At 36.7% G+C, this 26,134-nt stretch overlaps 1 protein-coding gene across 1 annotated transcript in view; it reads right to left on the bottom strand.

Annotated features, from left to right (window-relative positions):
• NLK (nemo like kinase) overlaps window positions 1–26,134 on the bottom strand; it is a 164,726-nt gene that overhangs the window by 34,415 nt on the left and 104,177 nt on the right. The gene's annotated exons all lie outside the window — the stretch shown is intronic.

The raw sequence follows: 26,134 nt of genomic DNA, 5'->3' as shown, positions 1-26,134 counted from the left end.
ACACAGTCAAAACGCCCTCCTTGAGACATTTTCTTCAAACGGCTTCTAGAACACCCAACTGTTGGCTTTTCTTTTCTCTCATTTGTTGTTCCTTCTCAATCCTCTTTTGTTGTTTCCCTTCTCCAACCACTTAATGTTGAAATGCCCCAGGGTTTGATCCTCTTGTCTTTCCACACTCACTTTCTTGGGTAATTGGATCCAATCCCAAGACTTTAAACAATATACATGCAGATGACTCCCAAATTTATATCTCTAATCTTGTTTCCTTAAATCCAGCCTTGTTTATCAAACTGTCTACTCATCATCTCCTCTAGATGTCTGACATCTCAAACTGTCCAAAACTGTCCAAACGTGTATTCTCCATTTTCCCCCCACCAAATCATTCTAGTTGTAGGCTTTGCTGTAGCAAACCTATTTTTCCAGAAAGCTGCTCATACCACAAGCCACAAACCTTGGAGACATCCCCGAATGCTTTTTCTCTCTTACTCTACCTCCAATCCATCAGAGAATCCTGTTGGTTCTTTCAAAATTAGCCACAGAATTAGACTACCTCTTAACATGTCCACCGTTACCTCCCTTGGCCCAAGACCTTTATATTTCTAAAACACAGCAGCCAGAATAAATTTTTGACTCATATTTATATTTTGTCTAAATATTGACAGTGACTTTACTATATAGAAAATGTAATTTTTAATGTTTTTATATTCTTAGGTTACTTTTTAGGTTTTATTAATCGGATTCTTTCCAAAGAATTACATTCTATTCCATAATGAAGGTTAGTGAGGAAATGAGATTTCTCATGTAGAATTTCCTAAGGAGAGTTTTCGGTGACATGTTAGAATCATCCTATAAAACAATACATATCAGTTAAATTACAATATTATTACCAGGGTTAATTTCGATTTTTTTCTTAATAGCTTAAAAAATTTTTTTCTTAGATATTTTTAAACACATGGAAAACTTGAAAGAATTAAACAGTGATCACACACACATATATATATACATCCACCCCCTAGATTCTACACTTAACATTTTGCCATATTTGCTTTAGTACATGTTTATCCATGGCTCTTTCCATTCATCAATTCATCTTATTTTTTTGGCTGCATTTCACAGAACATTTTTTTGAATGAAAGCCAGATTGTCACTCTTCTGCAAAGTTTCCCATTTCATTTAGAGTCAAAGCCAAAGTCCTTAAAATGTCCTTAACATGGCCATAAATGATCTGTCCTCCTTACTTCTCTGACCTTCTCTCCTACCATTTTTGCTATTCTCTAAACATACTAGATACACTCTGACCTTAGGTCTTTGCTCTAGTTGTTCCCTCTTGCCTGGAATGGGCTTCCCCAGACACCATGGCTTTCACCTCCTTTGTGTTATTGTTCAAATCATATCTTTTGAATGAGGCCTACCTTGACCATTTAATACTGCATCTTGCATGCCTTATACAATAGCTACCCACTTGCACAGCTCTACTTTTTCTTCCTTTAGTACTTACCCTACATAATTTACTTATTATGTTTATTGTTTCTCTGTCTCCCAACCCTGCCCCATGAGGGCAAGGGTTTTTGTCTGTTTTGTTCACAAGTCTATCCCAAATTCTCAGAAACAAATGCCTATATACAGTTATGTCTCCTATAAACATCTGTTGGGTGAATGAAATTATACACACACACACACACACACACACACACACACACGTATACTAAGTACCCACTAGGTACACCAGCACTCTACTAAGTATCTTAAATATATCATCTCATCTAATTTTCATGGCAATCCTACAAGGGAGCTGGTGGTATTCCCAATTATAGACGAGGAAATTGAGGCTAACAGAAGGCAAGTAACCTAAGGTTTACACAGTAGTAAAGTTGGACTTGACTGTGTTTAAGATTGTTTCAATGGCTGGATTTTATTTTCCTTTTTTTGAGTTATAATTTTAAAAACTGTAATAAAATATACTAAATGTTCACTGTTTCCTATAGAAGACTTTCAGCTAATCAATGCAAAAGCAATGCTACATGAGTAAAAAAAAAATTGCCATTTTTCAACCTCTATGACATCATGGATACAGGCACCAATTATCAATGGCTACTACAACCCTTTGAAAGGGATGAGACTGATGAGCATCACCTCAATCCACCACTCAACCCTAGCAACACTTAATGTGTGATCTTATGTCTATGTGATATGAACACCACTGCCCAAAAAAGTATTCATGTCTTTAAAAAAACTCAACATAGGGGTGCCTGGGTGGCTCAGTCCGTTAGGCGTCTGACTCTGGATTTCGGCTTGGGTCATGATTTCAGGGTCGTGAGATCAGGTCCCATGTCGAGCTGGTGTTGGGCTCTGCGCTGGGCATGGAACCTGCTTAAGACTCTCTCTCCCTCTGCCCCCTGCAGCCTCTCTCAAAAAAACAAAAAAACAAACCTCAATATAATCAATCCTCTAGCTCCAATTACCAGTTTACTAGAAATATGGGGAATAAAAGAACAAGAGACACCACGAAGAAGCAATCAGCTAAACACACAATGTGGATCAAACACAGTGTGGATCATTCTTCAGGAAAAATTCTCCAACAAATAAATGACCAAAAAAAGGGGAGGGTGGGTATGTGAGGGGAAGGGAAGGTAGGAATGTTCAGGATAAGAGAGTCTCAAGAGATGTAATAACCAAATGCAATATATGGACTTTGGTTTAGAACCTGATTCAAACAAACCTGATTAAAAAAGAGATCTTTGGGACGCCTGGGTGGCTCAGTTGGTTAAGCAACTGCCTTCGGCTCAGGTCATGATCCTGGAGTCCCGGGATTGAGTCCCGCATTGGGCTCCCTGCTCAGCGGGGAGTCTGCTTCTCCCTCTGACCCTCCCCCCTCTCATGTGCTCTCTCTCTCTCACTCTCTCTCTCAAATAAATTCTTAAAAAAAAAATTTAAAATAAATAAATAAATAAAAAAATAAAAAAGAGATCTTTGAGGAAATCAGGGAATATTAAGAAATTAGCTACTTTTATTAGGTGTGAAAATGACATAATGGTTAGGTTTTTAAAGTCCTTAACAGTTAGAAATGCATATTTAAGTATTTATAGGTAAAATAATTTGATGTTTGGGATCTACTTTAAAATAACTCCAGCCTTCCTTTTCTGGCCCTCAATAAAAAGGGAGAGAGGAAATGAGACTGGCAAAATGATGAATAATTGTTGAATCTGGGTATTGGGTAAATGATAGTTATTACATGATTGTCTCTACTTTTCTGTATTTTCGAAAAATTTCCAAAAAAAGTTTAAAAAAACTTCCACTGTAGAAAACTGGGGAAATACAAAACAGCCAAGGAACAGAAAAACTACCCAGAATCCTACCTCTGTGAATGAACCTATAACATCTTTGTGAAAATGTTGTACGTGTGTGTGTGTGTGTTTGAAATTGGGATTATAACATATACATGGTGTTGCTGACTGTTTTAACTTAATAAAATATAAGCATTTTCTCGTTATTAAGTATTCTAATAAAGCAGAATTCTTATGACCATATAGTGTTCTAATGTACAAATAGAATTCATTTATCCAATCTATCATTGTTGAAAATCCAAGTTATTTCTAATCGTTTTTTACTTTAAATAAGCCTGAGATAAACATCATATATCTCTATCCATATCTTTATGTGAATCTGATTTTCTAATACATTCCTTTAAGTGGAATTATCGTGTTGAAGTAGAACATATTACATATACTTTTTTTCATTTAAAGTAACTTGTGAACACTTTCCATGGTATATAGTTCTTTTATGTAATTTTAAGTGCTTAAATATTATACCATTTTTTGGAATATGTCATGACTTAAGCGATCCCTAACACTGGATGTTTAGGTTATTACTATGTGACTGTCATATAGCTCTCTGTGGGACAGCTTAGAGCTTTAGAGTTTTGTTTCATGAGGGATCCTCAATTATGTATAGATCCTTTCTCTTGGGTTAATCCATTTCTCTGGAGAAAAGTCTTCCAAACTTCTGTCTTAGAAGGCACAGGCCAGGCTGCCAGGGTTCTGTATGAGTTGGGAAAGGGGCCGAAGACACCACAGCTCAGCTCCAGGGAATAAAGCTTTAGTCTTCTGCAGGATAGAAAAAGAAGATCCGAATCTTACTATTTCCCTCTTGTATATACTTAAAAATTTTTTCCCCACTAGGAAATCTTATATAGAGATAGGAAAAAACTTCTACTTGTACCATTAAACCTTAAACAGAAGTCCCAATATTTTTGAGTTGGTTCCAAAAATCTCAAAGGACCAAAAACAGAAACATTATACATAAACAACAACAAAAAAAACAAAAGAGCTTTACAATTGCCATCACTGTATTAAGGGTTGTTAACTTGAGACTTTACTCGGAAAAAAAAATTCCTAAAGACAGTATGATGCACTTATCTGTATGGGATGTCAGTCATGTCTGATGAGTCTGATAACTTTTTGTTCCTGAAAGGATTGAAAAGTTCTTGCATGGAAGTGAAGAGCAGGTTATATTCTATTCTGCCTTTCATATCTACAAAACGGGTAGCCAAGTTTTGATGCCAGATCTTTACTGTTAGTAGTGACAGTTGGTATGCATGCAAGTAGCAGAGAGAAAACATCTTAATTTTCAAGTTATCAGGTTGAATTCATATTGCTGGCACTTGAAAAATCTTGCTTTGACTTATAAAAGGAATAAACGACACAGAAGCCAAAAACAGAAAAAAGTATGAAATAATGTCATATGCTTTCTTCTAACAGAGACTACATTTTCAAAGAAAGGGGAAAAGGAAAACATTGGCTGGAATGGTTAAGGTTCTATAACCAGATTATTTCATAAATAATTATTCATTTCAGGAGCGCCTGGGTGGCTCAGTTGTTAAGTGTCTGCCTTCGGCTCAGGTCATGATCCCAGGGTCCTGGGATCGAGCCCCGCCATCAGGCTCCCTGCTCAGAGGGAAGCCTGCTTCTTCCTCTCCCACTCCCCCTGCTTGTGTTCCTTCTCTCACTGTCTCTCACTCAGTCAAATAAATAAATAAAATTAAAAAAAATATTCATTTCAGAAAAAATTCGTACATTTCATTTAGCATTACAAAACATGTATTTCCAGATCAGGGTGTTGTTTACCCTAAATCTATTGGATCTGAACTGACAATACTGGACCATTACTGACCAACAAAAATAATAATTTCATATGGTTTAGCCCTAACACAGAGAAAAGTATATCAGGTATCAAAATGAAAAGCAAGGCATTGAAAATGAATATAAAGCATGATTTCGAATGGTAAAGTCAGTTCTTCTCTACTAAGACCACATACATATGTGTATAATTTCTCATAAAATATAAACCAGCGGGTATTCCCCCTGCTAAACACAAATGACTAGATTATCATCTCACTGTCCTCAGGATCTGTGAACCTGAAAAATCTTTTATTCAATTGCCTGTTGTAATACTTAAGAAAGGAGAGTGCTACTTTCATACCTCTGCTTAAGAAGATGATAAGCTGACTTAAAAAGAGAATGAGACAGAGCACTGAGTGATGCAGAGAATTGTTGACTCTCTGTATTGTACACCTGAATCTAATACAGCACGGTATGTTACCTATATTGGAATTAAAATAAAGAACTTAATAAAAATGAAAAAAAAATTGAATGGGGGTAGGTTGATAAACTTTTAAATTAACCAGAAAGTCCAGGGCAAAACCACATAGAGCCCCTGTCCACCTTTACCATTTTGCTTATTACCTCTGTGCAGAGGGGCTTTCCTCTCCTCTAAAATATTTTATTATTATTTATTTTTAAAGATTTTATTTATTTGTCAGAGAGAGAGAGGGAGAGCATGAGCGGGGGGAGGGGCAGAGGGAGAAGTAGGCTTCACACTAGCAAACTAGCCCGATGTGGGACTTGATCCCAGGACTCTGGGATCACGACCTGAGCCGAAGGCAGATGCTTAACCGACTGAGCCACCCAGGTGTCCCTCCTCTAAAATATTTTAGACACAAAAGACTGAAAGATTTTAAATTATTTTTATAAAGTGATTAAAATGACAATTCTGCAGAGAATTAAGTTTTATCAAGTTTTAGTTTAGCAAAGTAAACTCTTCAGAGGAAATACATTTTTCACTCCACAAATAAAAAGGTTTTTTCTTCACAGAAAACAAGCCAACAAACAGGCCAAACCTTTAAAAACTGGATTTCTCTGTACAATACAATTCCTGAATTTGAAGATTTAACAATATTATAGCTTCAGAGATTTAGAAACAACACACACCACTTTACGATAAGGTTTCTGCTGTGCTCCGGCAGAAATCCTCTGAAGTCTCAATCCCCAGCATAATGTCTCCCAGATGTCTCAACTAGTTGCCATGCCAACTAAAGCAGCTTAAATTAAATGAGGGCCCGAAAAAGCACCTGCATCACTCCAGGTCTGTTGCGCATTAAATAAAGCTCTCTTGACAGGGACTCAGAGGTGCCATTAACTTGAACAGCAGCTATCTGATTATTGTTTCTGAGTAATTTAATGAGGGTCTCCAAACAAGAGGGAAAACAGGGTATGCTTTTCCTCTCTAGGTCCTTCTAAATGGGACAGCCTCTCCAACAGCTGGTGTACCTACTGGGTCAATGACTCTGCTATGGCCGTTTAAGTTACCTTTGGGTAAAGAGAAAATATAGGATTAAAGTTAGGGTTTTCAGGAGAATATTAACAGATTAACCATTTTCCCCTATTAAAACTCATCATTAAAAATAGGATCATAAAAAACACTGCATGGTATGCCAACCTGAGAGTGATCTGAACAGCCCTGTTATAAAATAAATTGCTGCTGATTGCAGCAATTAGTTAAGTAGCTCCACGAAATATGGATTTCTAAATGTACTGATTTGCTTCAGAAAAACGAATGATGCAAATTAACAATTATAAATTCGGGGGGGGGCAGCTCTGATGCCTCAAGTGCCCAAGACAAACAACAGTGTTTCCATGTTGTTTTAAAGACCTTTTTGTTGCCAATCTCGTTATTCTTGCTAATGTTGACATTCTAGAAAATTATTTTTAACGGGGTAGAAAACAGTGCTTTTGATGCTTTCTCCAATATTATTCGTCACTGGGGGATATCACTTAATAGAAACAAACTCATGCCAAGGAGGTTAGGTGATTTATCCCAAGTCACATTCCCAGTCAGAAAAAATGCTAGAACTACCCTTTGGCTTCCCAATTTCTGGTCTAACCAACCTGTTTCCCATAGGAGCCTGCTTACTACTGATTCCCATTTCTTACCCAAATATCATCATAGTATACAGATTACTCTCAAATAAAGAAAAGCCGAATTACCTTTTTTTAGATTTTATTTTTAAGTAATCTCTACACCCAACATGGAGCTTGAATTTACAACCCTGAGATCAAGAGTCGCATTCTCTGCCAACTGAATCAGCCAAGCGCCCCCAAATTACTTTTAATTATGTGCTATGAGGAGAAGAAAAGGAGAAAGGAACCTAACTTTCTGTAGAAGCTTCTATGTGCCATTTTTTATGTCACCTCATTTAATTCTTACAATACCTAACTTGAAACTATCCCTATTTAAGAGATGAGCACACTGAGGCTGGGAGAGCTTAAGCTGTTGACACAGAGCTTGGATTCAAACCTAGGTTGTAATGATTCTGCAGTCTGACCTTTTCCATGAAATTTCCTTCACTTTGTTGACTATTAAGAGAGAAAATGAAATTCATGAGAATGCCATTACTTGCATTGTTGCAAAACCAGGTTTCAAACAAAAATCAGAAATTTAATACTACAATACATGATGCATCTTTTAGAATCCCTCCCTTGCCATGTGTTTTCAAATGGGAAGTCACTCTCTATTCTTCAACAAATATTCTGAATAGGACCATGTGCCAGGCACTGTTCTAGGCACTGAAAATTCAATGGTGTGCAAGAATGTCACTGCCTTCGCTGACTAAATTAGAGTCTAACAAGGGAGATGGACAATTAAACAAGCAATTACAACAGATTCACTCAAAGATTACAACAATGTTACGGCTGTTAATCTCATAAAGCCCTTTAGGCACTGCTTTGCAATTGAATATGCCAGACTTGCCATCACACAGCCAAGAGAAACAAGAGAAACAAGGTAGTCCAACCAACAGATATTCTTCTAAAGAGATAAATCTCTAAATTATTAGGACTGCTAAATTCCAATAACTACAGTGATTTAGAACTTTAAACATGTAAGAAAACCAGGGCGTCTGGCTGGCTCAGTCAGCAGAGCATGCGGCTCTTGATCTTGGGGTTTTAAGTTCGAGCCCCACATTGTATGTAGAGATTGCTTAAAAATACAATCTTAAAAAAAAAAAATGTGAGAAAACCATCAAAATTTCTTCAGCTCCTACTGGATTTTTAAATTAGATGCACATTCTAATTGGCAATTTACCTCTATCTGTAAAAACATATACATTTGGTTTCCTTAAAATGGTTCACCTAAAAATTTTTTTTTAAAAACATGAGAAATAATAAAAATAAAAGCAATTAACACTTACTGAGTTCTTACTATGCACCAGGCACATTCTAAGCACTTTGAATTATCTCAAAGAATTCTCACAAGTCACAGGCTATTATAAAGAACTAATTGTTCTCTTTTTGAATTTGAGTCTTTCCTTTTGGAAGGAACTGAATCCGAAGATGTCTGAAGTAATTGCCCAAATCCACACAAGTACTCTTATTCATTTCTTCTAGCACCTGAATTAGTCTTAGTTCTGTCACTAGTAGGCCACAGCCTCAAATAAGAAATAACCCCACAATTTGCTAAGGGATTATTTCAGTTTTCTGAAAAGTATTTTTGAGCCTACTACATGCCATTTTTAACATAGGTCCTCTCATTTAATCCTCATAACAATCTGGGACTATTGCCATGTAACAGATCTAGACTGGGGGTGAGGAATGTCAGGGTGACAGGTTAAATAATGATACTCCTTTTGCCAACAACAGAAAAATAAGACAAAAGTTAAATCAGAGATCAGTTTTTCTACCTCACATTCTTTGCCTCTTTTTCTACCTCCTGAGTATTCCACTTCCTTCAAATCTTACTCCTTTTACCTTTCTTTAGTCAAATTATAAAGCTAAAATTGATATTAACAAACATTTCATTGTACCTATGAATCATATATGCTTACTTGAAATAGTTTCTTGAATAGCTTCATGTTCCCTATCCTCTTTAAATAGATGAGAACTTAAAAAATTAGCATATGTGTGCCTATGTCAGCGTATTATTCATAAATATATAAATATAAAAATAATAGGGACTCCCAGCTAACATATTGTGTGTGGTGGGGTAGAGGGTTGAGCTAGCAGCCTTTGACAAGAAAATGGGAAGAAAAAAAAAAAGCCTTCACTAGAGATTGCTGGAAATATAGGATAGTCGTTTGGTGGGAGGTCTAAGTTGAGAATATAAGTTTGGGAATCATTAGATACAGTAAGAAATAATCTGTACTTCTACTAAATGAAGTCTGCCATAGACAGATTTTTTATCGATTTTGCTTTTAGTCACAATCTTCCTTTTCTTTGCACAAAGTTTTTCTTTTATTAAAAATTTTTTCATTTCTTTCCTTTTTTATTTAAAAAACCTGGATATTGAAATTATGGAAGCACATCACCATTAATGAGTTATAAATTCAAACTTAACATCATGACATTCTTTAGAATAACGCACATCAGTGTCATTAGCAGAATTTTTAGTGCATAGTGCCCAAATATAGTACGCAGGATGCCCTGCTAGAATACAAAAGTTGCTGAGGATGAAAATGTGTTCATGAAGGACAGAGATTGAAGCAGGAAAAAAGCAAAAAAAAAAGGAATCTTCTAAGGATCAAAGAAATGAGGTGGGACAATATTAGAGATACCAGAAAGGCAGAGAAAAGAGATTTTATTTAAAATTAAAACCAGTTTTGAACAATTTTCTTTGATGCAAAAATGATTATGGGCAAGAAGACTAGGAAACTAGTCTAGGAATCTAGAGCCTGGCAGCCCACCACACCCTCAATGGTAAGCCTCCCCTGACTCCTTCCTCCAATTAAAACAAACCTGTACTATGATCAGTATTTGTTTAACTCACACCTCTATGATGCTGCATCTATTTTTAGGAAGTAATATAAGAATGCATCATAATCAGCCTCATGCCAGAAAACCTGACTACTCTGTCAAAGGTAATTCTGCAGAAAAAGCTACACAATCACCACAGAAACAAATGCTGACACCAGATTCTGACCTTCAATTATGAGTAAGATGATTGACTCCTTTTCTGTTTTTAGGAAGTCATGATTATTCAAAGCAGTCTCAGAGGCTGCAGGGCTGGTGCCAGCACCATCTTTGTGTAACCATCATCATTAGCATCCATAAATATTGACTGGGCACCAAGTGGGTGTAGAGAGCATGCTAACTCAATGACAAAACAGTGAAAAAAGATGGATGAAGGCAAGGCAACATTCAAGAGGTTAGAAAAGACTGAGATTGATACGTAAAAATCAAGTAGAGAAAACAAGGAAGCAAAAAGATTTTAATGTACTGTACATGGCCACAGAAGCTTGACTGGAAAAGAAAAATATTTACTGAGACTTTTCTATAGATTAAGCATCCAGCTTTAAATTTATTTAGCCTCATGTACTGTTAATTACTCTAAGAAGTACTATCCTGGTTCCATTATACAAACAAGCCAAGAGGTTTAGAGAGGTAAAGGAACCAACCAAAGCTCATAGCTAGTATGCAGCAGAGCAAATGCAAGATCCTGGCCTTTGTTCTTAACTTGTGCTCTTTCTTTCAAAAGATAAAGTAAACTTCGGGGAAAATGGTGAAGGAAATAATTCTACTTCAGAAGCGAAGACCAAGAAGCTGGTTTTATTTATTTTATTTTTTTAAGATTTTATTTATTTATTTGACAGACAGAGATACAGCGAGAGAGGGAACACAAGCAGGGGGAGTGGGAGAGGGAGAAGCAGGCTTCCCGCCGAGCAGGGAGTCCGATGCGGGGCTCAATCCCAGGACCCTGGGATCATGAGCCGAAGGCAGACGCTTAACGACTGAGCCACCCAGGCGCCCCAAGAAGCTGGTTTTAAGTATGAGGAGTTAAATGAATTTAGGCAGTGGGAGGCAGTGTGGTGTAGGCTTTGGAATGAAAGGCCAGGTTAAAAATCTCAACTGCTACTTACTAGCTTGATTACATTGCGCAAGTTAAATAACTTCTCTGAGTTTGTTTCTGCATTTATAAAATAGGCACAATGATATCTACCACACAGGGTTACTGCCAGGGTTTAGATGTTGTGTGTGAATCACATATAAATGCCTGGCACATAGGGAACAAGGATTACTTGTTAGCTGCTATCATCATCATTGTGATGGGAGAGAGGAAGGGTACTGAATTAAATAACAATAAGCCAGGCCCTGTGCCAAATGTACTACATGCATTAATTCACTTATTCCTTGCAACAGTGCTTCAAAGAAAAATATGTCCATTTATCACAGAGAAAACTGAGGCTCAAGGAAGAGTAACAAGTAACTTTTTGAAGGTCAAAAAGCTAATGGGAGGAGGAATTAAGGATATGAACTCAGGAATGCCCAATATCAAAGTCCATTCTTTTGCCAAAATGTATGACTGTGTTCTTATTTTTCCCAACATTTCCCCCTCCCTGAAGAAAAAGCCGAAAGAATGCAAGTACAAAATCACAAAATAGGTAACCAGTTTAAAAACATCCTTTAAGTTACTGATCATAGAAGGAAAGATTAAGGCAACCTCTAAAGGCTATCATTGCTAAAGAAGAAAATTTTGTTTACTTATTAAATGGGGTCTTGTGGTTCTTTTTGGCACCAAACAGTACATCAATGATAGTCACATTCCTTCATATTGGGACATAAAAGCCTTTTTAGATCAAGAAGTTTTCTACAGGGCATATTATTTTTGAGAGAGACCTAGGGTTGGTTTGGACAGATTGGAAACTCAAGGGAACAATTATAAAAGTGCTAATCTCTGTTAGACTTTTGAGAACCTCCACACAGGGACCCTGGTTCTGGTAAAGGGCTTCTAGTAACCTAACGGGTTTCTCCGTCTTAAGCTCAGGGTGGTAAAAATTAGTAACTGATTAGTATTCTACATATCCAAAACAATAAAAACAAACACATGCAAAACAAAACTGCTCAGTTCATGGATAACATACTTCCTTTGGAAAAAAGCCACTTCAACCTAATCCGATGTTCTACCATCTGGTTCTCCCGCCACCTTTAAGTGATGTATCAGTAAAAGGAAAAAGACTATCAATTAAACATATAATTATTAAATCCATTACCAACCGCACAAATCAGTGCTCTTAATATTTAATAATGATATTCATATAGTATGCAGAGAGCAAACTGATATACTAAGTAGTACATAAATAAATTTTATCTGGCTAAAATACAGATTTGTGCTAGTGTGCTCTCTTGTAGTTCCCTGAAGTACTGCTCTCAAATAAACTGAGTTGGTAGCAGGAGACTTGGCTGGTCTATGAAGTGACTAAAAGCCCCACTGCTTCCCCACATCCTCCAATTAAGGCAGGTTTGATATATTTAGTGGCTTCTGAAACCTCTGGGTCTCCATGTAACACATGCCTCCTAGTATCTACCAACCTTAAAAAATAGAAATAAAGTCAGAACAGTGGGATATACAAAAAAGATCAAATAAATGGTCCTATGAGTCTCCCTAAATTCTCACACCTGAATTAAATATGTCAAGAGGCTAATAATCAGAAGGTTAACCAGAAGGTTAAGCAGTTCAGGAAAAGGACAATGGGGTTATGAGGCTTCTCAACAGCTCAAATTAGGTGTGGCTTTGCTGTGATCCAATAATAGTTGGGAGGCCTGACAGCATTTCATTCCTACAGCTGGGAAGTTTTAGAGACATATTTATTTTTTAATGGAGAGGTGAAGACTAGATTCAAGCCTTTTTTTTTGCTTCACCTGGAACACAGGTGTTTCAGAGAGCTGGTGTGAATAAGTTGCTCTATCTATAGTGATTCTCTTCAAAGCAGAGGGAAAAAAATTCCAACTGTGAGTTGGAATTTTAAACAGTTCTTTAAAACAGCCCCAGGATGTGCTAATAAACTAAAGCTTGGGTAATCTGTATGTAGGCAGGAAGGGACACTACTAGGGGACATAACCATGGGGCATAAGAAAGGGAATGGTTCTTGGGACGGTGGGCTGAAGGAGGAAATTATGTCCTATCTTTCTAATTAATAGGAAAGGTTTGGGAGACTTACTGGAGAAAGCACTAAGAAACACATAATGTGGATTCAGTCTGGATGGAAGCCTTGGAGGTGCCAGTGAGTTGTACGTGGGAAGAGGAGACCAGGTAAGTAAACATGAGGTACTGAGGTTAACAACCCACTCCTCATTAACAGTTCACAGCTTATTTAAAAAATAAAAATTCTCTCTAAAAACAGGCTATGTTTGTTAATGATAGGCTATTATGAACGTCCATTTGTTTGTGACAGGTACTTGCTAATGCCATCTTTAGGTGGTAGTCGGCCTGACACGTTTTGTTTGCATCAGAAAATTCATAGGAATTCCTACTGTCTTTCAGTTTCAGTAAGTTCTATCTCCTCTATAAGCTCTTCCCCTACTACTTTTATAGCACTTATTAATTGCCAGGCACTGTTCTAAATCAGTCTGTTAATTTATACCAATCTAATCCTCAAAATAACTCTATGAGGTAGGTGCCATTATTATTCTCGTTTTATTAACCAGGAAATTGAGGCACAGACTCTGTAACAGGTAATAAGATCACAAAGTTACGTAGGTAGTAAGAGGCAAAGCTGGAATTCAAATCTAGGTAGTCTGGCTCCAGACTCCATGCTCTTTGCCACTACAACAGATTTTCTATTACGTCAAGCTAGAATGCTGACTAGGTAGGCCCTGAAATAAACAGATGAGGACCCCTGTTGTTATTTCATAATGTGATAGTAAGTAATTAAACTCAAGACTGCTACTGTCCGGGAGCACAACTAAGAGATGATGAGTATGAATATCAAGAATATCAATTTAGGCTCTAGTATCTAGTATTGAGGGAGCCATCAAAGCTTTGTAGGGGGAAGAAATGGAGACACTCTCTAGTCAGTTTCCACATATAGCAAATATATGGGATGAAGGTCAATATTCCACATTCCCATATTCAGGCCTGCCAAACAGTCTCTGACTTAGATCATTCCCACCTCTCAGACAAAAGATAAAGAATAAAACCGATTCATTACACAACTTCTATTATCAGTAAATACTGGGGCAATTTATAAGCTATTAGGAATAAATGTTTACTAATGCTAAGGTGTTGTGCAAATATGTCATAAAAAAGCACTGCAATGAACACTAAAAATAGAGAGCTAATCATCCTGGACAGCTCAAGTTGCGTATAAATGTGAAATCTGTGATATGGTCTTATGTAAAAGACTACTTATCAGGTTCAAAAACTCTACACCATCTGCGGTTCAGAACTACAGTGGTTTGACCTGCCTGCTCAAGTGAACACATTTAATGCTTTATGTGCAATGAGCAATTGATTTTGTATGAAAAATTATTAATGATATGATAGCAAAATAAGGGTATTTAACTGGTTTAGCTGGATGGGGAGAAGAAAATGGAGAATTTGTTGTATCAAATTATTTCCTACAGAATGAATATGGACAGAAAGCTTTGAAAACACAATTTTAATCCTTAAACAGTCTTTACTGACTTCAGATAATGAAAACTGGATCATTCTTCCAATTGCATACTGGACAAAAACCAACACTAAGCCAGACCAAAAAGAAATCTTGTGGTATTAAGTATTTATCAAGTAGGTGTCATATTGGTCAAACGTTCTACAATCTTTTTTTTTAAGAGTCTTTATCTTTGTGTGATACATGCTGGAACAAATACGAGTCAGGTGATATCTCCAAAAGGACACAGCGTATTTGTGGTTTAATAAATTATAATACGTGGATTATCATGTCTGGCTCCTCCAGCCATGAATTCTCTTATATGAAAAGTCCAAGAATGACAGTGAAAACATGCTTAAACCCACATTAAATTCTGAAATCTTGCTATTCCTATTTTAAAGAAGAAAATCTCACAACCAGAAATATGTGAGACTTTTAATAGACTCACATCTTTTTTTTCCCCAAAATCAGGTCCATAGAAGAGGGAAATTTCAACCTAGATCTCAGATATGTAACTGCCTCTGAAATAAAAAAGAGGGCATTAAATAGCATGGATAATGAAAATCTGGTTTATGGATATTGTTGATTTCAAACAATGCTTTCCATGTAGAAGAAAAACAGCAATGCATCACAGACAGAATTGCTTTCTCTTGTAACAAATGGTCAGCCCTAAATCTCATCATCTTCTTTGCAACAAAAAGCATGGGCGCCTTTGCAACTAGGAAAAAAAAAAATCAGTGTGTGCTTCAATTAGAATCACTGACCTTTTCTGAAGCATGCCTGTGCTTCTCTATAGAAATCAATGGAATAAAAGGTCATGTTGTTAAAATGTTTGAATACAACAATCTCTTTCCCAGGCAATGGCAAATTCCTTTTATTTTTTAAGGTAATTAATCTGTTGTATATAAATGTCAAAAATTTATTAAAACTACCTTTAATTTGCAATTTGAAAACTAATTAAAAAAATCAATTCTATCACCAGAAAAAAGGGAAAATCACTGGAAAGATACATAATACATACTTCATTCTACATACTCTGTCATAGCCCAGAAGGTTCTGCTGGCTGAGTCCTTGTCACTAAGGCTATAAACACACATGCAATAAAACAGAAAGAGCATCCTAGAGAAAAAGAGATTACTTCAAACCTCAGCTCTCTTCTTTCCAAAGAAGGCAAAGGCAAGCTTTACGGAGATGGTAGAGTTTGGTGATTACTAATTTCCCACCATCATAACCCTCCAAAGCAAATGTACATACACAAAAAAATAGAGACTAAGAGCCAAGAAACAGACACCAAAAGAAATGATTAGAATAGTCACTATTTTTTCTAAATATTAAAAAAGATATTTGAAAGAAGAGCCTTCGCCTAGATTAGAAACATTTTACTTCTCCAGTTTTTTTAATTCACGAAGAGAAAGGGCAAATTCTTCAACCACCTCTTAATCCATTCAGAGGATAAATGCATGTATCAATCATATAAAATGCTTCTTACTGTTATTATAACAAATCTTAATACTTTCTCTAAGGACAGTGAGCCTTCAAATTAGACCCACCAACCTTTCTTAACGGGTCTAAAAAACTTACTTCTCTGTCCAGACAATCTGGTTTCAAATATCCTCCTGCCCAACAGAATTTGAGAGCAATTTACTCCAGTTTGATCTATTGTAAAGCTGCAAGAATGATGTCATTAAAACCTGAGAGCAGATTGCTATCAGTGGTATAAACAAGCACAAACAGCTCTGGAGGGAAGACAAGCCTCTCAATATGAAAGCTGCAGATGCTTCCTTACCTACCCAGCGCTACCCATCACCAATGAAATTCATTTTTGGTTAAAGATTTTAAAAGACAAAGTTATTAAAATGAACCAGTTATGAAGGGCAGGGAGGATTCGAAATATACAGAGAACAAAAATCTATAAGAAGAAAGAATTTAGGAGAGATCTATCAGAGAAGTCTGAGTACTTTTTATGGCAGTAAGAAGAGATGAAATAGGGACGCCTGGGTGGCTCAGTTGGTTAAGCATCTGCCTTCGGCTCAGGTCATGATCCCAGAGTCCTGGGATCGAGTCCCACATTGGGCTCCTTGTTGAGCAAGGAGCCTGCTTCTCCCTCTGCCTGCCTCTGTCTCTCTCTCTCTGATAAATAAATAAAATCTTAAAAAAAAAAAGGGAGAGATGAAATAAAATGGTGGTCCATTTAAAGGGTTCTGTCAAGAGAGAAGGTTTGCTGTATGTCAATTATATCTTTAAAAAGATGTAAAGATCTGCCTTTTTCATTTGTTCAGAGTGCCCACTTTCTAACATTTATGTAATGAATGATCTAATAGACACTTAGATGTGCCACCTATTAGCACTGTTCCACACCATTTAATTAGAACAGCTATGCAGAAAGTTACATGGACCCATAAACACGAAATCAGATACTTCCTAAAACTCTGTGGGAAAATAAAAATAAACTGGAACTACTGAAAATATAATTTATCCTACTAATAAGATCATTGATTTTATATGGCTTGTATAAGGAAGGACTAGAGAAAATATTTTATTCTATGAAAACTTTAAGTACTAGATAAGTCTTCCAAACTTTTTTGGGAAGGAGAGAAGGGCGGAGCAGTTTTTTTCTGCTTAAGGAAATCTGGTTGATATCTCTAGTGTTAAACTGATTACTCTAGTATTATAATTATTTGAAAATCATCAATCATCCCCAATTGTACCATGAACCACTTAAGGATAAAAACAATGGCCATTATACTTCATACTACCTGCTAGTACCTCTGTCCTGAGGGTAAAGTTCTAAACTTAGGCATAAAATGAACATTGAGTATCACAAAAAGTCATCTGGGAAGATACCATGTTGGAGACAAATATGTCAAATTCACATTAAATTCAACAGTATTGTGTTTGGCGTTGAAGCAGAGTGCCGTTTCTTTGACTGAACCCCATAGGAAACAGCTGGCTCTTGTTAAGGGGTGATACTATATAAAACTACCTCTCTCAACAGCATCATGCTCAGTTTGGTGAAATTCTCTCACTTAGAGAAGCCTATGGGAGCTGAAATTACCTGAGGGAACAGCACATTCTTGATTCCTAGCTCATGCTCACTCTGGAAAATCAGCTAAATGAATGGAATTGGACATAAAGTAATTATCTCTTTTAATCATGTTTAAAAAGTCAAAGAATGAATGAAGCAGAGATTTTGGGTGATTAGTTCAAGGCTCCAAGTCAAAGACACACATAGCCTTAAACTTCTGATACTTCACTTTAAATCCTTTCCACTGTTGTGTCAGAATGAAAATAAAGTTGGAACTTTTTGCCTAAAATAGAATATCTTTTAACTTTCTTAAAGCCTAAACAGAAGATGAATTACGTCCTCAAGTTTTTAAAGATTGGTAGATCAATCACAGTTAATTTGGTCATCAAAAAAAATTTATGATTACATAAAGAACACTGACATGATTCTGAGGAAAAGTCTCAATGTAAAGAGCTAACAAGTGGAGACAGAGTAAGCTGCTTCCATCTCCGCTCCTTTTCCAGGCTATGGTTGGTCCCAATGCTAATGCTCAAAAGACCTCAAAAAAACAAAAACAAACCAAAAAAACCCCACAACATACGAGAAACTAATTCCATAGTCTCTTATCCTTGTCTTTAGCAGCCTTTACAACAATCCAGATCTTAGCTAGATCACACAAACAGCTGGTTTGCTATTTGAAGTCCCTTAGGTGGTCACTGGTAACTTCAACATTTATGCTGATAATTATTCTGGTGGCTTTTAGCCTAGTGGATCCCAACCCTGAGGGCACATTCAGATCACTGGGGAGAACTTTTCAAAAATTCTTATTGATACCTAGGACCAAACTCAAACCAATAAATCAGAATGTAGGGTTTGAGCGTTTGTATTTTTTTAAAAAGCTCCTTAGGTGATTTTAATGTGCAACCAGGGTAAAGAATCTCTATCCCTCAATTTCTCAACTGTCTGAACTCCAAGAACTTTCCTTATTATTCCACTTCATCTACCTTAAAGCATGGCTCTACTTTCTATCTTGAAATGATTACAACTTGTTCTAACTACAAATTCCTTTCTTTGAACACAATCTCCAAATTCTAACCACACTACTATTCTTGCTTGCTTGCTATCACCCCAACATCTTTGTCTTTGGATCTCGTCTCTCCTTTCTCGGAGTACACCAAGTCCTCTTCTGATAACTGCTTCTGTATCAATGTGGCCAGCCATTCTGTGAGGGTCTAGGGAGCCTCCTCCCAATTTTTTCATTTTCTTGTCCTACCTCTGTGAATACCCAACCAGCCATCAACATCAAAGCCCACGCTGTTGAGTACATGGCTAAAGAGGTCCCACTCAATTGCCAAAAATCCTTCTCAACTTTCTTGGTCTGCACAACAGTCGCTGCCTCTCAGCCCTAAGAGTTGGATCCTTTTTAAGGGTTTTTTGTTTTTTTTTTAGTTGTGGTAAAATGTAACATAATGTGATGTCCCTCTCCATCAGATGCAGGCCCCCAAATGTGGGACAATGATTGGGTGGAAGCCGGTGGCGCGGGCAATGAAAAGATTCACCCAAGGCAGAACAAGGGAGAATAATAAACATAAGTTTATTGAATATATTGCAAGGTAGTGGCAGGGCTGGACCTCAAACAAGACTGTCTGCAGAGGCTCTATTTAAAGTGGGAAGGTGAGGAGGTATGGAGATGTATGGAATTTTCCCTTTTTTATAATTGTGCCTGGTTCTAAGTAGCCCATTGGTCAGTTAGGGCCAATGGATATTTTAAGATGGGTTGCCTGGTGGGCCTGTCTGTATTTAGCCAGGTGGTCGCTGTGGGCCCTTTGACCTTGATCAAGTTTCCATTGCTCAAGTCTGTTGTCTAAAAGCGGCCTCTACACAGAACATAAAATTTACCATTTTAACATGTAAAATTCAGTGGCATTATGTACATTCACAATGTTGTGCAACTATCACCACTAATTCTAGAACATTCTCATCAGCCCAAACAGAAACTCTTTGTTAAGTTTATAAAGGACACTTCTGATTCTGTCATTCCTTATCACAAAAATCTCTCATTGTGCCTTCAAATGCCTACTGAATAAAGATGAATTTTCTTAGTTTAACATTCAAGGCCCTCCATGATTTGCTCCAACTAGCTTAATTTCTTATTATCCATGCATGCTAAACTCTAGCCAAATGGATGATCTGCCATTCCCTAAAAGGTGCTCTTGATACTTATCTCTCCATCTGGAATATCCATCCTCCTCAAGGCTACCTGTCCACATCCTCCTCATCTTTCAACACTCAGCTGAAATGTCATTTTCTTCATGAAGTCTTATTGTTTTTTTCTGCCTGAAGCACTCTCTCCTTCTTTTCAAGTTCCATACCACCTGCCCATATTCTTTTGGCACTTCCTACCATATATATATATATGATGGTTCCCTCTTTACATCTTATCTCACTCCACAGACTGTTTTTTTTTTTTTAAGGAAAGCACTAAGAGGCAGCAGGGAGTTAAGAGCACTCCTGGTCCAGTGCTCTTTGATTTGAACACGGGTTCAAATCCCAGCTCTGTCATTTCTAAGTGAACTTGGATGAGTTATTTACCTCTCTGAGCTATAGTTTCTTCAACTGTAAAATGGAAATAAGAGTCAGGTATTTAGAACAGTGCCCGGTACATTAAATGGAAAAAAAAATTAAACAAATGAACAATTCGTCTTTGTACCTTCCACAGAGATTAGTATAATGTTGTGTACAAAGTAGTGCTAAATGTTTGGCTGAATGAATAAATAAGGCAGACTAGATACTGACTAAATGGCAATTAAAGTCAGGAATTCAGGTGCATTGTTCTGTTAACTTTTCCTTTGTTTTGCCTTTCTCTGTGTTTCTGCCTTAGGCTTCAAGGGTAAGGAGCCAGAATTGGTAGACAGTGGGTAAGCAATAGTTTTTTTGTTTCAAATCATCAAATGCTTTACAAGTAATCCAGCTTGGACACTAAAATGGGAATGAGTGAAAATCAGACCCCTAATGCTCTCAGAATATGCTAATTCTTTTATATTGCTATGATTCCCAACCTCTAATTATTATTTATAGGATTGTATCCCCCCGCTAGATTACAGACCTGGAGGGCAGAGACTATCTTATTCATTCATTTAGCAAACATTTATGTAGCACCTACTATATGTTAGGCACTGTTCTAAGCTGGGAATACAACAGTGAGCAAAAGAGAAAAAAATCCTGGTTCTAGTTAACATAGTTGATGCTTATGTTTACAGAATAAATGAAGAGGAAATTCTAACAACATGGGAATCTTCAAAGCTCCTAGGATGTAGATTTCTGGTCCTTGTTGGTTCTGTCTGATTGAGAGTAAGAGTGCACTTAAGTACGTATATACGTATTTCATTTTGTTTGTTCTTAGCAGTTCATGGACTCCTAAGATTCCCTGAAGGTTATAGAGCTGTTTCTTTCATTTTCTTCTTTCTTTCTTTCTTTCTTTCTTTCTTTCTTTCTTTCTTTCTTTCTTTCTTTCTTTCTTTCTTTCTTTTTCTTTCTTTCTTTTTTAAAGATTTCATTTATTCATGTGTCAGAGAGAGAGAGAGAGAGAGAGAGAGAGAGGCAGAGGGAGATGCAGGTTCCCTGCTGAGCAAGGAGCCTGACGCAGGACTCTATCCCAGAACCCTGGGATCATGTCCCAAGCTAAATGCAGACTTTTAACTGACTGAGCCACCCAGGCATCCTTATAGAGCTGTTTCATAGCACCAAAGAATCATGTATTGTATATTCTTTAAATTACAAAATGTTGCTATAAAATATACTATACAAATACTATCAGTTAAAATTAAATGACTGCATCTGGGGAGCCCAAAACTACATTACTGCTCACCAAGGACCCTAACTGGTCAAAATGGGGATGGAGGTTCCCTTGCTGCCTTTATGACAAGAGATTCCTGTTTAAACAATGCCTGCACAAGCCAAACCTATTATAGGGACACTTCTGAAAGTAAAAGGAGGAACTTATTAATTAATAATTATACAGGACATTAGGTAAAATGCAGGAGTCCTGACAAACCGGGACACACAGTCACGCATTAAGACTTCTCATTTCCACTGGTTTTAGGCTGTAATTGCTTCTGGTACAGAAAACCTGTACTACTACTAAGATCATGTTTCATTATGTTTCAAGTTAAAAGTAAACTTTTCCCAAGGCAGGTCAAATTTTTATTTCCAATCCAGCAGGCATCCCAGTAGAAAAAGGCATGTTTATGTACAGAATTCAGAATCCTGACTAAAGGATGATAAATAATGATTTTCAATCAAATAATTACAACTGGTTTCTCTTGGGTTAAATTTCAGTAGGCTCAAAGTGACTAAGTGCCAAAGTATTTTCATACAGTTTTCCAAAGAGAAACTCAGAGTGCAAAATGAATAATGTAATCCCTTAACAGCTAAAAGTTCAGTTAAAAAATAATTTTTCTTAATTATTAAGGAATATATTTTCCAGGTTGATACATTAGATTTTAAGAATATGAAAATAGAAAAGTTACAAGATACAGAGAACAGGGTAGAATTTATTGTTCCTTCCATACTGGACTCCTGCTAAATCTGTTGCACCCTGTAGGTAGATTTGTAAATAGTTATAATCTAGATACTGTCTTTTTATAAGTTGCTTAAGGAGCTATCTAAAGATGCATGGTCTTTGAAAACTCAAGCCACTGATGGTGGGCACCGATGTTATCATTTTATTATAGTTTCAGGGAAAAAAATGTATGATTAACTGCATGATACTATATGCTTATACTCTTAGTGTACATCTGATTATATCAAAACATTCATAGACCTCAGATTTTCTAAAATGATACCAACTATTAAATCAGTGTAAAGAGATTTTAAAACGTTTCTGTACTAACAGTTACATATGCAATATAACAGCACAATTTTTTAATCTTAGAAAAAAGTGCAATGATGTGGTACTGTATGTATAATAAAAGGTTACTTAAGATTATTTATTTCCTTTAACGACTTAAATAATAAGATAAATATATATTTTTGACTCTATGAACTGATTCCTTTATCAACTATTAGAACATCCATTAGATCTAATAGCAACATACTTAGAACTTACCTAAAATGACAGAGCCTCAAACAGACCTCAAAGTTTCTTCAAAGCACAATTCCATGATCATACATTTAAAACTCAAAATATTATCCATTCTAAAATCTGCAAAGACACAACAATCCTCCAATTTAAAAAAAAAAAAAAAAGCCACTGTCTAAAACCATGTGTAATGTGTATGCCATGTTTCTGAGATACTACAGAGGGAGCTGCTAACACAGATGAATAATACATTAAGTTGAAATCAAATACTAACTTGAAATACTATGAATCTCCAATATTTTTATGTTTTAGTAGTAAGTTTTCTTATTTTTCAGTGGGAAACTGAGGGAAAAATGTTTTTGCTTTGGCTACAACAAATTTACTTGTATTAAAAGGACAGGACATAGAAAACTTCTATTTAGGATATTAAAAGAATCACCAAAGGCAGAGCTTGTATGTAATTAAGGCATTTCTTACATTTCCATTTAATAGCTATCCTAAAACACAAATTTTTAGTATCCTGTTCTCCAAGCTAAATCATGCCTTGATTTATAATGTTTATAATCCTGGGGCAGCTATAGTAACAATTCCTTTTTATGTTAAAGGGATTCAGTGTTTTCCAAATAGCACAACCAGTGGAAAACACCTTTTTTCTGTGCATGATTCTATACATAGCTAAAAATTATACAACAGAGAAGAAGAATAATTGAGGTTTAGGTTTGAAAGACTCTCCTGTAGCTATCTAATTACAACAGGTGTCAATTTTTTAACCTGAAGGTAAAAAAATTAAATAAGAAAGTAAAACATTTAAGTAAATCGTGTACCAGATGGTTCTACAAATATTTTATGGCAAAGACTTTTAATTAAACATTCATGAACAATTTTGGGGAGAGGAATTTCATAGAAACATAATGCTAACTAATGAAATGAGCTGAAATCAGCCACCAACAGGTACTATACTATCTATGCCACTCACAGTTTTAAACCATAACGATGCTAACTTTCCCTCTGCTCTCCAAGTATTTGAAATAATAATCAATCAAGGATCTCCCAGACTCCAATTATGGTCACTAATAATAAGTGAGAACTCCTAGCTTATAGAAGCACACGAAGTTTTTAAAGGAATGACAAGCCCAAGTATACAAAATTAATGCCTGATATAAACAATTCATGCTTGAACTATAAGACAGAAAATGATTATTATAAATTAGCTAAGTGTTCAGTGAAGAGAATCTAAATATATCTGGCAGTTATTAAATATAAATATATTCACCAATTAAGTATCTTACTTGAAAACATTCTTTCCTCACAGATGGCCTAGGTGCAATAAAGGGTTAACTCATCAGGTCTAGGTTACCCAAACCCTACACATTCCAAAAGTCTTTAGGACTGGCTCAGGACCAATTCCTGGGAAATAACCTTTGAGCCCTTGCAATGTCCTGCCTCATAAGAGTGTCTTAACATACCTGGGGCTTTGGTCAAATCAGACAGTTTATGCTAACAGTATGATTTATGGTGACACCGGTTTTTTTTGCCTGGGGCCTTGGGCCAGCTGTATTAGAGTAACGTCTGGGTGGGGAAAGAGGAGGAGGGCCAGAGACTTGAGTAGCTAAGGTCAGCCCTGTGGGTGCTCTATGCCTACCTGACTGATCTCCAATAAAAACCCTGGACACTAAGGCTCAGGTGAGCCTCCCTGGTTGACAAAATTTATCTGTGTTGTCATACACTGTTGCTGGGAAAATTAAGCAAGATCTGTGCAAATCTACCAGGAGGCCAAGTGGAACTTTGTACCTGGTTTCTCCTGGACTCTGCCTTATGCAACGGTTTCTTTTGCTGATTTAATCTGTATCATTTTGCTGTAATAAACTGTAACCATGGTAGAACACCTTTCCTGGATCCTGTGAGTTATTTCAGCAAATCATGGAAGCTGAGGGTAATCTTGGGGACCCCTGACACAACCTATAATACAATAAAATTCTTATTTAATAAAGATTTCTTCTAATTTCAAGGTTTGTTGTCAGCAACGTCATTTCCAAATAGGTAGAAATAGCATTACACATTCATAGGAATGCCTTCTAATATGTAGGTTCCTTTCCGGCAAACTAAAAGGATAAAGGTGACTCCTGGCAAAGTGTAGGAAGTTACTTCTTTTTTTTTTTAAAGATTTTATTTATTTGTTTGACAGAGAGAGACACAGTGAGAGAGGGAACACAAGCAGGGGAGTGGGAGAGGGAAAAGCAGGCTTCCCGCCAAGCAGGAACCCCGATGTGGGGCTCGATCCCAGGACCCTGGGATCATGACCTGAGCCGAAGGCAGACGCTTAACGACTGAGCCACCCAGGCGCCCCGGAAGTTAGTTCTGATGAATGACACAAGTATGGCCCCACTCCCACGAGTCCCTTCCTCAGTGAAAACCTGGGTAATTTTCAGGAAGTCTATGAAATGGAATCATCAATGCTTTCTCCTCAGTTGTTACTTCTTATCTATAGTTGAGGAGAGAAGAACTTTCTCAATTCTTCTATCCTTAGGGTAATTCTGTGCTTTTTTAAAAAACCGTATGTCAAGAATCACCTGACCAAGCCCAAGATCTCAAGTACAGAAAGACACTCTTGTCAGCCAGAAGCTTTCTCTGGAAAGTGCAGGGTTGGAGCACCCCAAGTCCACTGAGTTAAGCCTTTATTAATTCCAAAAAGATTCAGCGGTTAAAATATCACCAAGGATTACAGCATTCAAGAGCTTTAGGTTTATCATCAGATCACAACATCCCAGCAGTGTTGATCAGTGACAATTCTATCACCTTATAACGTTTCCCAATTCCCCAGTCAGCTTAGCCATTCTCCTTCCCTTAGGGAAGCTCTTAATTGTTCCCAGTTACTAAAGAAATTATCAAAGATAATTGTCTAGTATAGAATTACCTACCACCTGTGTAATGATTTTTATCTCACTGCTAAGTCTGAAAAACTATCTTGCTTTCATATTGGTTTCCATTCTAAGTCATAGGCCTAGTGTTAATAAAAAGCCTAGAGTGAATATACTGTCATGAGCTCACTGAATTCAATGATTTAGGACTCCCTGTCTTTCACTTAAAGTTTTACCCAGTTAAATGCAGAATGGTAAATCGTGCTGCTTTGCCTAGGGCTAACCTATGTCCCAATTTTTTATTTTCATGCATAGTCCCAGAAGCTAATACTAGGCATTATTTTACAGTTTATTATTATCCATGATACCTAACATACTATTTTTACATATTAACAGTAGTAATATAGTGTTAAAGCCTCTATCCTGAGAGAATCATGTAGGAGTTGAAATAAAGACCACAGAGTGAGACCGTCTGGAATTGAACCTCAATCTCAATA

The sequence above is a fragment of the Eumetopias jubatus genome, unplaced genomic scaffold, assembly GCF_037043125.1.
Source record: "Eumetopias jubatus isolate StellerSeaLion01/CBP00866 unplaced genomic scaffold, mEumJub1_p1.0 scaffold_10, whole genome shotgun sequence".
NCBI classification, from domain to species: domain Eukaryota; kingdom Metazoa; phylum Chordata; class Mammalia; order Carnivora; family Otariidae; genus Eumetopias; species Eumetopias jubatus.
The sequence above is the reverse complement of the archived record's forward strand: the minus strand, read 5'-3'. Positions and strand labels throughout refer to the sequence as shown.